The sequence below is a fragment of the Rhipicephalus sanguineus genome, unplaced genomic scaffold, assembly GCF_013339695.2.
Source record: "Rhipicephalus sanguineus isolate Rsan-2018 unplaced genomic scaffold, BIME_Rsan_1.4 Seq12085, whole genome shotgun sequence".
Classification (NCBI taxonomy): Eukaryota; Metazoa; Arthropoda; class Arachnida; order Ixodida; family Ixodidae; genus Rhipicephalus; species Rhipicephalus sanguineus.
Window position 1 is genome coordinate 4,590 of NW_023614491.1, and position 13,673 is coordinate 18,262.

At 43.6% G+C, this 13,673-nt stretch overlaps 1 long non-coding RNA gene and 1 pseudogene across 3 annotated transcripts; one reads left to right on the plus strand and one right to left on the minus strand.

The window, feature by feature from the left end:
• Positions 1-2,797: 2,797 nt before the first annotated feature.
• On the minus strand, positions 2,798-12,430 carry LOC119376457 (uncharacterized). Of its 3 annotated transcripts, none has more exons than XR_005180574.2 (8): positions 12,379-12,430; positions 11,696-11,743; positions 11,433-11,526; positions 11,180-11,261; positions 9,690-9,759; positions 9,376-9,465; positions 9,166-9,205; positions 2,798-3,094 (listed from the first exon to the last, which is right to left on the minus strand). It is a non-coding gene; the product is annotated as an uncharacterized LOC119376457 (long non-coding RNA). The 3 variants fall into 3 exon arrangements; XR_007414587.1 differs by having other exon boundaries at positions 12,284-12,383; XR_005180573.2 differs by lacking the exons at positions 2,798-3,094; positions 12,379-12,430 and adding an exon at positions 5,684-5,716 and having other exon boundaries at positions 11,696-11,946.
• Positions 6,445-7,056, plus strand: LOC119376456 (uncharacterized; annotated as a pseudogene).
• Positions 12,431-13,673: the final 1,243 nt, after the last annotated feature.

Here is a 13,673-nt window from a genome sequence, read left to right on the forward strand (position 1 = left end):
CTACGCCAATGCCGTCCCTGTTCATACAGATATGCGGAATTGAATGCAGTATGATGCAACATGACTTTTTTTTGTTTATTTGCTCAACCACGTATAACCATTTTCAGGCCAAGACGCCATAGGCTGGACAGCAGTCCGTAAATAATAGTCATGTTTCACTAGCAGAATGTGTGTCATCGCTCACTATTGTATTATTTTCCGGAAACTATTTGAATTCATTCGGACGTTCACCTAATTGTAGCCGTTTACTGCCGTGTGTGCACGCGTACAACCAATGGCCACGCACATCATCCAATTTCCACAATCCTTACCCCTTTTCTTTAGCAAGTACATGAAAGAGCATAGGGTCGTGACTAAGCTTACTCGTGCTTACCTCCTTGCACCCTTTATTTACAGTATCTCATGTGCAAGTTGAAATTGCGCATAAGAAGCCAGCATAAATTCGTGTGCGCATGCTTCGTCGCTACAGAAGAGGGCATCATCACATCACAACTTTTGATCTCGGACACGCGCTCCCGACAAGGAAGACGGCGCGTTTTTTTTTTGTCTTTTTCTGCAATACAATGCACACCTTTGAAGGCCGCCATCTTCGGCTATTTATAATGGTCTGATTTTCGCGAAGTCTCCTTTTTACAGTGGCTTCCGTCATTAAATCAAATTTTGACAGAAACTACCTCTACGTGTGAATGTGAAAGTGCAAAAATCGGATTCCACGCACTGTGGAAATCGATGTTAGGCGAGCCATTTGATTTTCAAGTACGGCTCTATCAGTCATCGTTTCGACTTCAATGGTCGGTTACAAGAAACCTCATAAAAATTGGGGAGCCATTTCACTCTGTGAATTTAAGGTCAATAACCAGCGAAGCTGTTTAGCACACGACACCGAGGTGGCACATTATGCCAGTCCAGAATTTAGCGTATATGCTCCTTTAAAGTTTTCCATTTGAGCAACACGCGTCCTTTTGCCGCGACATGCATTGTCCGGCTTGCCACGTGCGCTTGGCGTATCACGCACGATGCTCATTGGTGTTTGCCGCCCGTGTGTTCCTTCATTTTTTAGTGGACCAGTGGTGAGTAGCGAGATTGCCCAATTTCTGCGGCACGTACGTTTTCGTACGCGGGCGACATTATTTTTAGGGCGAAGCTCCTTAAGGCGGCACCCGTTCGTCCCTCGTAGTCGTCGTCGTAGTAGTGGTAGTAGTAGTAGTCGTAGTCCGTAACAAGTCTTACGCTTTGACCTCCAAGGTGGTGCCGGTGGGAGATTTTTCCTGTGCGTTGTTGAACAATAAAAATTCGCAGCGTGCGCGTTAACTAAAAGCCGAATTCTTCTGTCTCTCATTCCCCATTAGCAGCCATTGGCATGTTCCAGTAGGCAACGTTAGTAGAAGTGTAAGTGTTAGCTAAAAGCCGATTTCTTCTGTCTCTCATTCCCATTAGCAGCCATTGTTTACCTCCAAGGTAGTGCCTGGTGAGATTTCTCCTGTGCGTGATTAAACAATAAAAATTTTGTTCAAAAAAACGCCGTTGATTGATGAAATAAACCAACGAAAGACGCCAGATGTTTTGTAAAAGCAAAACGAAAGAACGCCACATGTTTCTAAAGCAATACGAAAAGACGCCAGCTGCTTAACGAAAGACGCCAGATGTTTTCTAAAGCAATGGTTTTCTAAACAATGAAAATTCACAGCGTACATGTAAAATTAAAGTGAGCTGCAAGTCGTCATAACTCATCGAACCTTTAGTATAACGCGCCCGATCTCACGTCGGTGATGATGTACTGGGCAGAATTCACGGAAGATTCACGGTTTACCGATGAACCTCCGCAGCTTCGCCCACTCATCATCATTCACTCCGTGGATATGCTGTGATTTTTTAGTGAACCAGTGGCGCACCGGAATTGATGCAGCGGAAGTGTCACACCTCAGAAGTCACGTGATAAAAGTGATAAGCTGGAAGAGGGCGGCACTACGTAAATGCAGCATTGACTTCATTCAGTATCAATCCAGTGATCGAGTTGCTTATCGATTTCAATGTAGATTCATGAGATGCACTCTTCCAGATGGAATGTCTCCCATAATTCTTAGTGTGCAGGCGACATTTCACAATAGACAGTGACGGACATTTGCTGAAACTCAAGTTCTACATAAAGATATTGCCATGCGCTTATAATACCCAAATATTGCTGAAAACAAATTTCAATAGTAAGATTTAAGTGTTTACTTTATGTGCCAAACGTTCCAGTGTATTGCAGCCACCAGTCATAAGTTTTAATACACTTGCAGACGCAGACTTTTTGCTCCAAAGTTCACTATAGGGTTACTTCTATGCACACTATGACTATAGTCTTTTCAAACATTGCAAGAATTATAGTCCGATACAACTTAAGAAAAGCCTGCACCAATGGATACGCACTCCGGACTGACGTCATGAGCCGGACTGCCAGTGACCCCGCCTTCCGAGAATCATTACAGAGTCCATGAGCGGGATTATGTAGTCGCGGAGGCGATCGGCTGCCACGCTTCGGCCGTCTGGGCGGGGCCTTTCCGAACTTCTTAAGTTGGGTATCCGACTATGGTATATAGAGATAGAAACATGGTTTGTTTAAATTTGAAAAAAAAAAAGCCAGTGATTTAAAAGACACCAAGTGGCGTTACAAGTTTTGCTGTGTCTTTAAAGAAAAGGCAGAAGGACCCGTTCTGAAAAAAAAAATGTTCTCAAATGAATTTCACATCTAAGCAAACATCAAAAACTGAACTATTAAGATGTATAATTAAGAATGACTGAACACATGACAGGATTACTCTGCATCTTTTATTTACATCTTTGGCAACAATAGTAATTATTCAATAGTAACAATAATCTTCGAGCTTGGAAAAAGCATCTCTTAGTGTCTCGTACACACGAGTCTTAGACATGCCGATGAGTTGAGCCATGCCACGGATGGTCTGCGTTGGATAAGTCTCCAAGGCCTCAACCACTGTCCGCACACGCCACCTCTCACGATGACTAGGAAACACCTCCATGCACTGCTCGTCAGTCAGCCTCCGATACGCTTGTATAAACTGGGCCGGATGTACCTTTGAGAACCGCCAAACTGCAAAAGGAATAACACTGAGTCTAGCTGCCGGGCCGTCCTCGAGGATATCATCTTTCACCACGTTAGCCGACTCGTTAAATATCTACAGACAATTTTCTGCGAATTTGTTGGTAGCTCTTCTTGACTATAGAGAAAAGGTGATAAATTATTAGCACTTTAATATCTTCATCAGTACAACAGAGCCAAGCGGTACAGGTAGTCGTGATGTGGTGGCCCAGTCACAATGCATGTGCAACCTTTTAACATAGCGGTGGCAAAAGATGTCTGAGAAGATTCTAAAAGGAGTACCGACACAAATTTTAAAGGAAAGATAACTTGCGAGATAAGTTTGCGCGGACACACAGACACGTTCTGCCTTTAGCTTTGCCATCCAAGGCTCTCTAGATCTGAAATATTTCCAAATAAAAATTACACGATATTAAATGGCAAGTATAGCCAAGAACGTATTTAACATAAATTTCTGCAGTGTATGCCGCACACTGAACACGAGACAGAGCACCTCGCAACATTCACATCAACTTCGTTTTAATGTAAACAACCAACAACCACCTATGCCACAAGTTTGTGTTGACTTCCATGCTTTTGCATGTGTTCTCTGCTACACTTGTCAACGCAGCACTGCCATTCAAGCCTTCCCATGCACGCTTTACGTCACTGTTTTGTGCGGGCAGAGGCCAGATGTATTTACATGACCAACCCGGTCCTGCCTCTTTCGGAGCCACACGAAACCAGAACTGCAACTCGGCACTATAAATGTGTCTCCAGATAATTAATTGTACTGCACTCAAGCAAACAAGGTTTCTGTGATAAGTGGGTCATTAGCTACTTAATGCAACAGAAAAGATGCATAATTTTGTGTCAGTACTCCTTTAAAACCTTTCTGTTGCTTGCCATCAAGTCACTTCTTTATTTGTCTTTATTTGTATTGCTGAATATCTATTACCCTAATAAAAGACTTAAATATTAATTTGAAATATAATGCTTCCTTCCCTATTTTTTTATATATATTGAAAATTGACAGGCTTTCATTAGAAACTAACTGAAGCTGGCAGTTTTCTATTCATATATACAATGAAAAACTACATAAAGCAAGCACCACATCGCTAAGTAAGCTGGAGTAAAGGACGTTTAGCAAAATTAGATTAGCTAAGAAGCTTTTGTAATTGTCATGAAAGAATATTCTCGCCAATGACACTAATCAGCAGTGCCTCCATATCCAGCCACTACAAACAGCGCTGAAAAGAGCAGCACTGAAAGTGTATAATTTATGCAGGAGCAGTGTACCTATCTGCTACAACTATAACATTTACACCACAGCAACAAGCTTGTACTAAGGCAATTTTGCACACACTGTCACTTATGCTACATCACCAGCACAAAATTCTAAAGGATCCCAGCAAATAAGAACTGAAAAAGCATCTACTGTTTCATTATGTGACAGCAAAATCAAGCTAAAAGCCACCGACTGTATAACAATTTAGAAATTAGCAGAATCCTTTTGAGGAAGCTCATAAACAAAATGCAGACTACTGGTTAACACCACAGAGCAAGAAAATTCCAGGAGTGGAAACTCTGCAATACATCACGCTGGTGGCCAAAAAGTAATTTGCAGCCGATTCGGTTGCCAAGGCAACAGGTCAAGTGTGCTGCTACCATTCGTTCATGTAGCCCAGCCATAAGATTTTTTTTTTTCGTTCTTGCTGTGGCTAGAATTACACACCGCATGCATTGCAACACTGCATGCGCCTCCGTCGGCACATCCAGTTTCTTTTCTAATGCTACTGGCCGTCCACACCGATGAGAGTTTCACTTTCTAAACATTCTTGCTCCGTTGTTTAACACTAACGGCAAAAAGCATGCAAATAGAGCTCAAACAGAGCTCAGACGAAGGCACACACAAAAGTGGAAATAAACAAGCGAAAGAAACTTTCAAATCGCCAAAGTCATCCGACTCAAAGTGCAAGAAAGCGATTCGCTTGGCCCCCTGCCAACAAATATTATGACATTGCCACACAAACGAGAGGGAAATACAAATGATACAGCTGCAGCGCACACGGCCACTAGCTAGATAATACTGTGCAAATAATGCCAAATAGGCAGGGTTTGCAAGCCAATTCTGCAAGCATTACAGCAACATTGAAAACCTACTTCACAGAACACTGCAGCTGCATAAATGGCTGTATTATACATGCCAAGTGACATCCTTGTCTACCAGTACAACAGGCAGCTTGCACTCGGAAGACTGTAGCCGCTATGCCAGAGGAACACCAGCAGAACAAACGCTCGTTTTGACCTAATCTGCTAAAGTCCAACTCTAGTGCTCTAGAATGGCACCCACCAATGCACATGCAAGCCATCTACAAGTGCCTATTAACAGTTGCATCAGAGGCGAACACACATTCTCTGCAGAGACAGGATCTTCAGTGCAGAACATGGACATCCATGGCATTGCTTAGTTCTTGCAGATGTATCACAGCAAGAATGCTGAAAGAAATTTAAGAAAAACTTCACGAAGCTGTCCCGTGTTCTTCCCAAGTTAAAAAGAGCACATATAAGAGGACCAAGGAGCTCACCAACAGGCTTTCACCATTTCGTGGCACGGTCTACAGCATCGAACCCCTGAAAATTTCATAGGTGTCAAATCTTCTGAAAGTGTTCTTCCTTGCTAAGACCAGGCATTGCAATGATATCAGTGGCTGAATAATCAATTCATTTCGTATCAGTGTTGGATCTCAGTATTTTTCATCACCTGCAAGGGGCCGTGCAACACTTTTTTAAGTAATTATCAAATGTCTTCATTAAAGGAGTTTATTGGTTCACAAATTAACTGCCGTAAAAATTTAGGATCCATGAAGTACGAGCGGACTTACAGGGACTTGTCGGATGCTTTAAGCACTTTCTCTACTTTTGTACCAGCAAGTGTGCTGAAAGCTACCGTAAAATTCCGAGCAAGCCCCCCCGAAAGTTTCTCTGGCAAGACGCCAGAGAAACTTTCGGAGGCAGCAAGTGCCTCTTGGTCTTCCGCGAACTCGCTGCGACGGCGCAACGGCTAACCTATATAGCCATGGCCATGGATCCGACGATGGTGCGAATCGACAACCCCGCCAACAGGATGAACAATGCGGTCGGTGAAAGCACCATATGGATTGCGAACACTGGATGTGCCCAGCGGGGCTTCATGGTTTGCCTAGCTGCTTGCACCGCCGGCCACAAGCTCCCGGCCTTCATTATCTTCAAGGAGCAAAGCGGAAAAATTCCAGCCAGCGCCTTTGCGAGCCTTCGCATACCAGGTGCGAATAATATTTTTTTTTATGGGGGCGACGGGTCACATTGTCGCCTAGTTCGCTTTATCACAACGCTGACCTCTTTTCCCATTCGTAGCAAATGTTTGTCTCACCGCGACGAAAAACGGCTGGATGACATCGGAGAAAATGCAAGAGTGGCTGTCGAGAGTCTGGGGCCCAAACGTTGATGACGTGCGACACTTACTAGTGTTGGACCAGGCGCCCATCCATAAGACACAAGCCGCCACAAATGCCTTCGAGGAGTATGACACCAACGTGCTTTACGTGCCTGCGGGTGCACAAGCATCCTGCAGCCTGCTGACGTGTATTGGAATAAGCCGTTCAAGTCCACCTTGCAGCGTTTGTGGGAGCAGTATATGCGTGAGGAAGCGCGAACACCGAAAGGAAACTTGAAGAAGCCGTTGCGGCAACATCTGCTCGATTTTGTTGCCGAGGCGTGGGCCGCTGTACCTGAGGAGGCAGTGGCACGGTCCTTCAAGGGATGTGGCATTAGTAACGCGCTCGATGGCTCGGAGGACGGCGACCTGCACAGCGGACTGGCCGTTGTTGGAGCTGTGGGTGCCAGAAGACCGCGGCGGACTTCAAGCGGAATGCTGCGACCTGTTTTTTGCAACTGACTTGGAGGAGTCTTTCGATGGTTTTGAAAGCGATTAAAAGCTAAACAAATCCTGGGCCTAAATAAAGTTCACTGTAATAAAATTTAATCCATGCGCACTGCGTTTTTTTTTCTGTCCCGAAAATTTTGCCGCCATCTTGCATTTTGATGCCGTTCCGAGATAGCCCCCTCCCCCACTTTGCCAGCAATTTTGACTTCGTTGGGGGCGGGCTTGCTCGGAATTTTACGGTATGCAGAGGCAGGGGGATGACAATGGGACAAGAAGCTATACCTGGCGACAACTTTCTGTCGCAGCACAGCGAAGGCTACGCAACCGAACCACGCACTTTTTTACTACGCTTCTGTATGTAGTCCGCGAACGCTAGCTTTTGTTGAATACGTAGCATAAAAGCTAAAATAAAAAGAAAAGAAATAGGTATTACGTTCAAGATTGGTTGCATTGAAAGCAAGAACGAATATCCCGTAAAAAATTTGCGATTTTGCTCTTTCGAGTTTTCAAGTTTTCTAGTGTCCATTTCACGTTTTCCGTCCCCACTAACAACGATGGCGTCACTCGGCTGCAACAGGTGCACATCGAACCTTGCAAGTGAGCATAAGCGCGTGTTCATTAGGTGATCTGTGTTCATCGACCAGAAGAAACGAAGACAGCGTTGCGTTGTGAATTATTTTGTTGATTTGCCCATACTATCACCGAGAAAGAAGTGTGCAAGTGATACCACCATCGCAAGTGGTTCTCTCATCGCGATAGCTACCTTGACAGTGACGACGGCGACCTGCAAGTCTTCAGCAAGAAGAGCCGTTTGAAAGCAAAACTGCGATTGGAAACAGTACGTAAAATAAGTGGCCCATTTCATAAATTGCGTTGCATACATGGTCGGTATTTTGGTCGCCTACTATTACTGATACGATCGAGCCGAAGATTGCGTCTAACACTGTGCCCGTCGGCGTCTACGGCGGGAGGCGTTTTGGCGCTTTGCTATGAGAGCGATTTACGGTGAAAAATCACCCGTGCACAGCTTTGCCTCGGCAACAGACGCTTTCATGTCTATTAACTGACAGCTTGATTTTCAATGTGAAAAAAAAAAAGCATTCTTGACCACGGGAGTAAGGAGCGCGTTCACCCGTTTGTAATCGCAAACGTGAGACGCCCGCTCCTGACCGGTCATAGCCAAGATATCCGCTGCTTTTCGATGCCTTCGCGTCCCCTGTCAATTTAACGTGAGCGTCTCCAGAAAGTTATTGCATCTCCAAATGTAGGAAAACGACGATGCCGACCTGTGTGCACCGAAATTCAGAAAATGGCTTGTTACCTTTGCGTAAGACTTCCATTGGGCAGTTACTGCTGGGCCAGGCTTTTTCTTTTTTTATTTGAAAAGTAAAACCGACCGCTTTAATAAGGCTGATTCCTGCGTTCCTTCGCATACAAAATGTTCTATCGCTTTCCCAAAAAAGAAATGTAACAATACTAAATGGTGCTCGCTTTGCACTGGACTTGAACCGCTAGCACAGCGTTACATTATTTGATTTGCAGAAGCTCAGCAGTGATACCAGGTATGTGTGCTGCATCCTTAAGTATATCAAGTCATGTGGTAGATTTCGATTACATCCGTGAGTAAACTATCTGCATAAATTACGAAATAACATCATGAGCCATGAATACTTGGATGAAAACGCACATGTTCTATGCGCTCGCGAAACCAAAACCGAAATCACCCGCGAACGGACTACTTGGCGTGGTAACACATGTGCAGAAGCTCCGCCCACGTAGCTTTAGCTGTGCTGCCACAGAAAGTTGTCGCCAGGTATAGATCGTTCGACCTTGAGCGCTCGTTTTTTTCCCCTTCAAACCCGCAGCTTACTTTCAGAGTGATGTGAGTGAGCGCACGGCCTGCCGCGACACCTTGTGGCGGCAGCGGTAACTATGCAGCTTACGATGCTCAAATCAGCCAATGGCCGTGGACATTGTGTTTATGGCACGGTCATTTGGGTTTAAGGCATCATTTGTCGAAAGAAGAGAAACCAATTTTTAGCAGACTTTTAAAAATTGTGAATTCCAATCAGCAACGTTTTCGGCCATGCTGAAAAAGTGTTGCGAGCCCCTTTAACAATTCATTCTGATCTAGCTAAATTAAGAACGCTGTGCTCACCTTCACAGAAAGGGCAGTCACACTTGCATACGATACGATGCTGTAAAAAAAAAAAAATAGGTCTTTAAATACACAAACTCATTTTAACCCTACACTCTCAAGAAAGCAAAATCAGTAAAACAATTTTCCTCAAGTACATTTCGGTGTTGGATTGCTCTACTAATCATCACAATAAACACGTTGAGCACAACAAGAAGTGCTGGCACCTACCTAAGTCATCTTGTCTCCTGGTGCTTTTGTAGCAAACCCTTGGGAAACACGAGCAATGCTAAATCACATCCATTGCAATAACATTGGCCTCTACATAAAAGAAAATGAAAAGGCATGTCAAACAATGCAGTCCAAGGAATCGAAATAGTCAACAGTCTAGCAAGCACTCATCAGAAAGTTGACATTCACCAAAGCACTTCTGTGTTGGATCTCAGGTTTTTCATCACTTGAATATATGCCCGGATGAGTTACACAAACCATGGTAACTAATAACACTCAGATACACAAAAATAGCGCACGACAACAGTACTCACAATAATTCCTAGATGGCACTGCCGAGAGTAGCAGTCTTCAGGATTCCCACCATGAAGAACTCGTGCCTATCTGAAAAACCAAAAGGTGACACATTCACACCCCTCTATGCACATTAGGCATAGGCTCTACACTTGTACAACATAACCAAGCATCATACTGTTACTAAATGAAGGAAATGTAAGCCTTCACCTAGCGATTTGCAGCACGCAACGAGTATGTCGTGAATATGTATCATGTAAGCAGGCTCTCTAGTCCCTTTTTGCGAGACAGTGAAGGTGATGTGTAAAAGTTACATGCACACCACTCCACCAAGAATCATGGACCTCCTGACAACAAGATGACAACAAGAGTAACTGCCTCCCACAGAGCTGCACCAAGGACCACTGTACTAAGCTCCAACGTTATGTAGTACAGCCATTCCTTGGATGTGTGCAGAAACCATGCTCATGCAATGCTATCAGCACGGTCAACCCAAGTTCCTTTCATTTTCAGTTTTTGTATTTTACTATGTTGTAATCGCAAGTCGATAGCTCACCTCATGTTTAAGTGCCTGATTTTACACACACATTACTATAAGCAAATTAAAAGCAATGATTCATTCTGCAGTTCGAGCCCTCCTATGCACCCAAAGGTGATCCCTGATCCTAAGGACTTGCACTACAACTGAATCCTTTCATGAAACGTCATCAAAATGTTTCAGGATCCCTTTAAACCTCGGAATGTCAGGGCTTCCTTACGTGCTGCAACCTCAGTCGTTTGACTACTCAAAACTTTGATCCAGGAATGTCCTCACACATAGTCCTACTCTCAATGCTTCAAGCCCTCCCCAAGAGCTCGTTTTTCCTGTGTTAGATTAGACAACACAGAGAACTAACAGACAATCAAGCCAAGGAAAGCATAGGGGATGTTATTAGTAGCAATTGTGATATAAATGAGAAAAATTAAAGTGGACGAAATGAAACTTGCCGCCGGCAGGGTTCGAATCTGTGACCTTCGAATAACGCGTCCGATTCTCTACCAATTAAGCTACGACGGCGGTCATCTTCCCGTCCACCTTATAGGCATATCTGCTCATTTTAACCTGGAAGTGTTACTTAGTGCAGATCTAGCCATGACAGCGAGTGTGGAACACTTTTTCTGCCTGCTGGCGTCACGTAGCATGTGACCTGTTTTTTTATGAGCTGGCAGCTGATCAATAATCCCTGCGTGCTAATTGAAGGCATGAAGTCTGCCAGAACAAACCCTTGCTATGAATGAACGAAAGAAGTGGAAGCTCATTCGTCGTTGCTCAACTGGTAGCGCATCGAACGTGTTATTCGAAGATTGCAGGTTCGGTCCCTACCAGCAGCAAGTTATCTTTTCGTCGACTTTAATTTCTTCTCATTTATGTCACAATTACCACATATAACATACCCTATGCTTTCCTTGGCTTGATTGTCTGTTAGTTTTCATTAAGCTCTTCTCAAGTAGCACGTAAACCGTCTTCTACCTGCACATCTTTGAGTCCTTCTCATGGTGTTTTCTTGGCAAGGAGTTTGCCATCGCTCCACTCCAGTTTGTTCGTACTTGTGCTGAAAACCGAAAACAGGCTTTCAGAAAAACAAAAGCATTATGATCCTAAACTCTCAACAGAAGCAGCATCAGGAAAGCTTAATTCTCCTCAAGTACACTTCGGTGTTGGATTGCTCTATTGATCATCACAGCAAGTACTTTTGACACAAGACATAAGCGCTGGCACTTACCTAGAGTTTATGGTGCCCCATGATGCGTAGTGGTGACCATCAGGAAACGTGGTCACCGAGCAGTCTGATCCGTTTAGCGTGACAATAATGATCTCTATGTAAATGAAAACAGGGTGTATCAGAAATGCAGCACAAGGAATTCTGTTATTTACACCAAGCAAGCACTTATCAGAAAGTTGACGTTCACCAAATCGCTTCTGTGTTGGATCTCAGATTTTTCATCATTAGTGTCTCTGCTATGTACAGCTCGAGTTTCGACTCACCTCCTATATAAGGACGTCATGGTAGACAGTTGAACTACTCGTGCATGCCTGCAAAAAAGAAAGGCGAATTCGTTTTCGGTCCACTCTACGCACGTTTAGCGTTAGCTCTGAATAATTGTTGCGTTTTTACGCCCCAAAACCACGATATGATTATGAGGGATGCCGTAGTGAAGGGCTCCGGAAATTTTGACCATCTGGTGTTCCTTAATGTGCACCTAAATCTATGTACATGGGCTTCTCGCATTTCGTCTCCATCGAAATGCGGCCGACGCGGGCGCGATCCCATCCTGCGACCTCCAGATCAGCAGTCGAGTGCCTAAGCTCTTCACTGGTAAAGCATAGACAGGGTTTATGTCGACAGTGAGCAAATGTGTGCGGTCACCTTGAGATCTGCAGCGAACCCCAAACATGTCACGAATGCGCTCTATGTAATCGACCTCTGTTGCAATTTTTCATGGCAGTGAAGATAGCACGCGGGAGTTACACAGAGGCGCAAAACTGAGCAGTGCGGATCAAATCAAGGTGCACATGACAAACCGTGGATGAACATAATAAACACGGTCAGCGAGACAACAAATACTAACATACGCAATAAGAACAGGGTATCAGGAACGGTAGAGCGGACAAGCTGTCGTTCTGTTGCGGCTGAAACCATCAGATGCGTGCAGATTTTGATCACTCACCCGAGAAAACTGCCGCAGGGCCGCAGCAGCAGCTGCATTCCATTTAAACATGGAGACTTCGACAATGATGATGATAGCAATGAAAGTGTTATTCAACCTACTAATTTTATATTGCTCTAATATTAAAAAAAATTGTTGGTTTATATTTACAGAAAGCGCTTGGAATAAAAAAAAAACTACCCAAACATTTTTGGATGCTTTTTTTATTGAACAGAATCTCGGAGGCCATACTTTTTTTTTTTTTTAAACAGTTTTGTTTAACTGGTCTGTGGCCCAGATCTAGCCCAAGTTGTCTTTCGCCGATTAATTTTTCTTCGAGAAATATATTGCAACAGATTAAACGTTGCAAATGTTGAAGAGCATTTAATTCCACGCTCCATACAGAGCTATAATGTGTGCACTGATCTTTCCCTTCATTCCATTGCTTTTTTTTTTTCGTTACTGGAGGGGTTTTCGGGAAGGAGTAAAGAACAGCACTGCTTCTGAAAGCTTAGGAGGAGCACAGCTCAGTGCCTTTACTTTCTTGTTTCCATTTTTGGTATATCAGCTATTTCTAGTATTTCAGCTATTTTCTGGTCTGCCTTTGGCGCCTACCTTTGTTTAGTTTCATAGGCTTCCAACTGTACAGTCTCTACGAGACAATAGTATCTTCCATTTACTGCTTGCAAAAGTCTGATTGATGCATTTATGTTTTATTATTCATGGGGAAGAACATGGTGAAGACTTGACTCTAAGAGCAGGAGATTTCTGCTGAGTGAAAATTGCCCCATCTGCACGTATGTTGTTGAGCTTAACTGTATTATTACATGAGTGTGTAGTACATGAAACAAACTATTTCTATACATATATGTCGCTATGGCATACATGTAGCTATGGCGCAGTAAGTTAAAAGCCAGAGAAGTAGCAATTATTTGGGTGAGAATTACAACAATATTTTACTCCGAACAAGAGCGTTCTAGTCAACTTCAGGCTGTTATTTACACTAACTGAAAATTATGAATAGATGCTTAGTTTCTTGGATACTCTATTCTCAAAGCAGATGTGCTCACGTGCATCTTTCCCAATCAGTGAGAGTTGCACCAATTGAGATGTACCATTATGTGCAATTTGCAAAGGACTGCATGAACACAATATTTTTTAAAAAGTGTGTATATCCCTGTTGATTACCATAGGTAAAAGTATAGTAAAAAACTAACCACCTATCCATAATTTTCAGCTAGTGTAAATAACAGTACAGGAAGGTGGCTAGAACTCTCTTGCTCACATTAAAATATTTCTGGTGTAAATTCTCACCA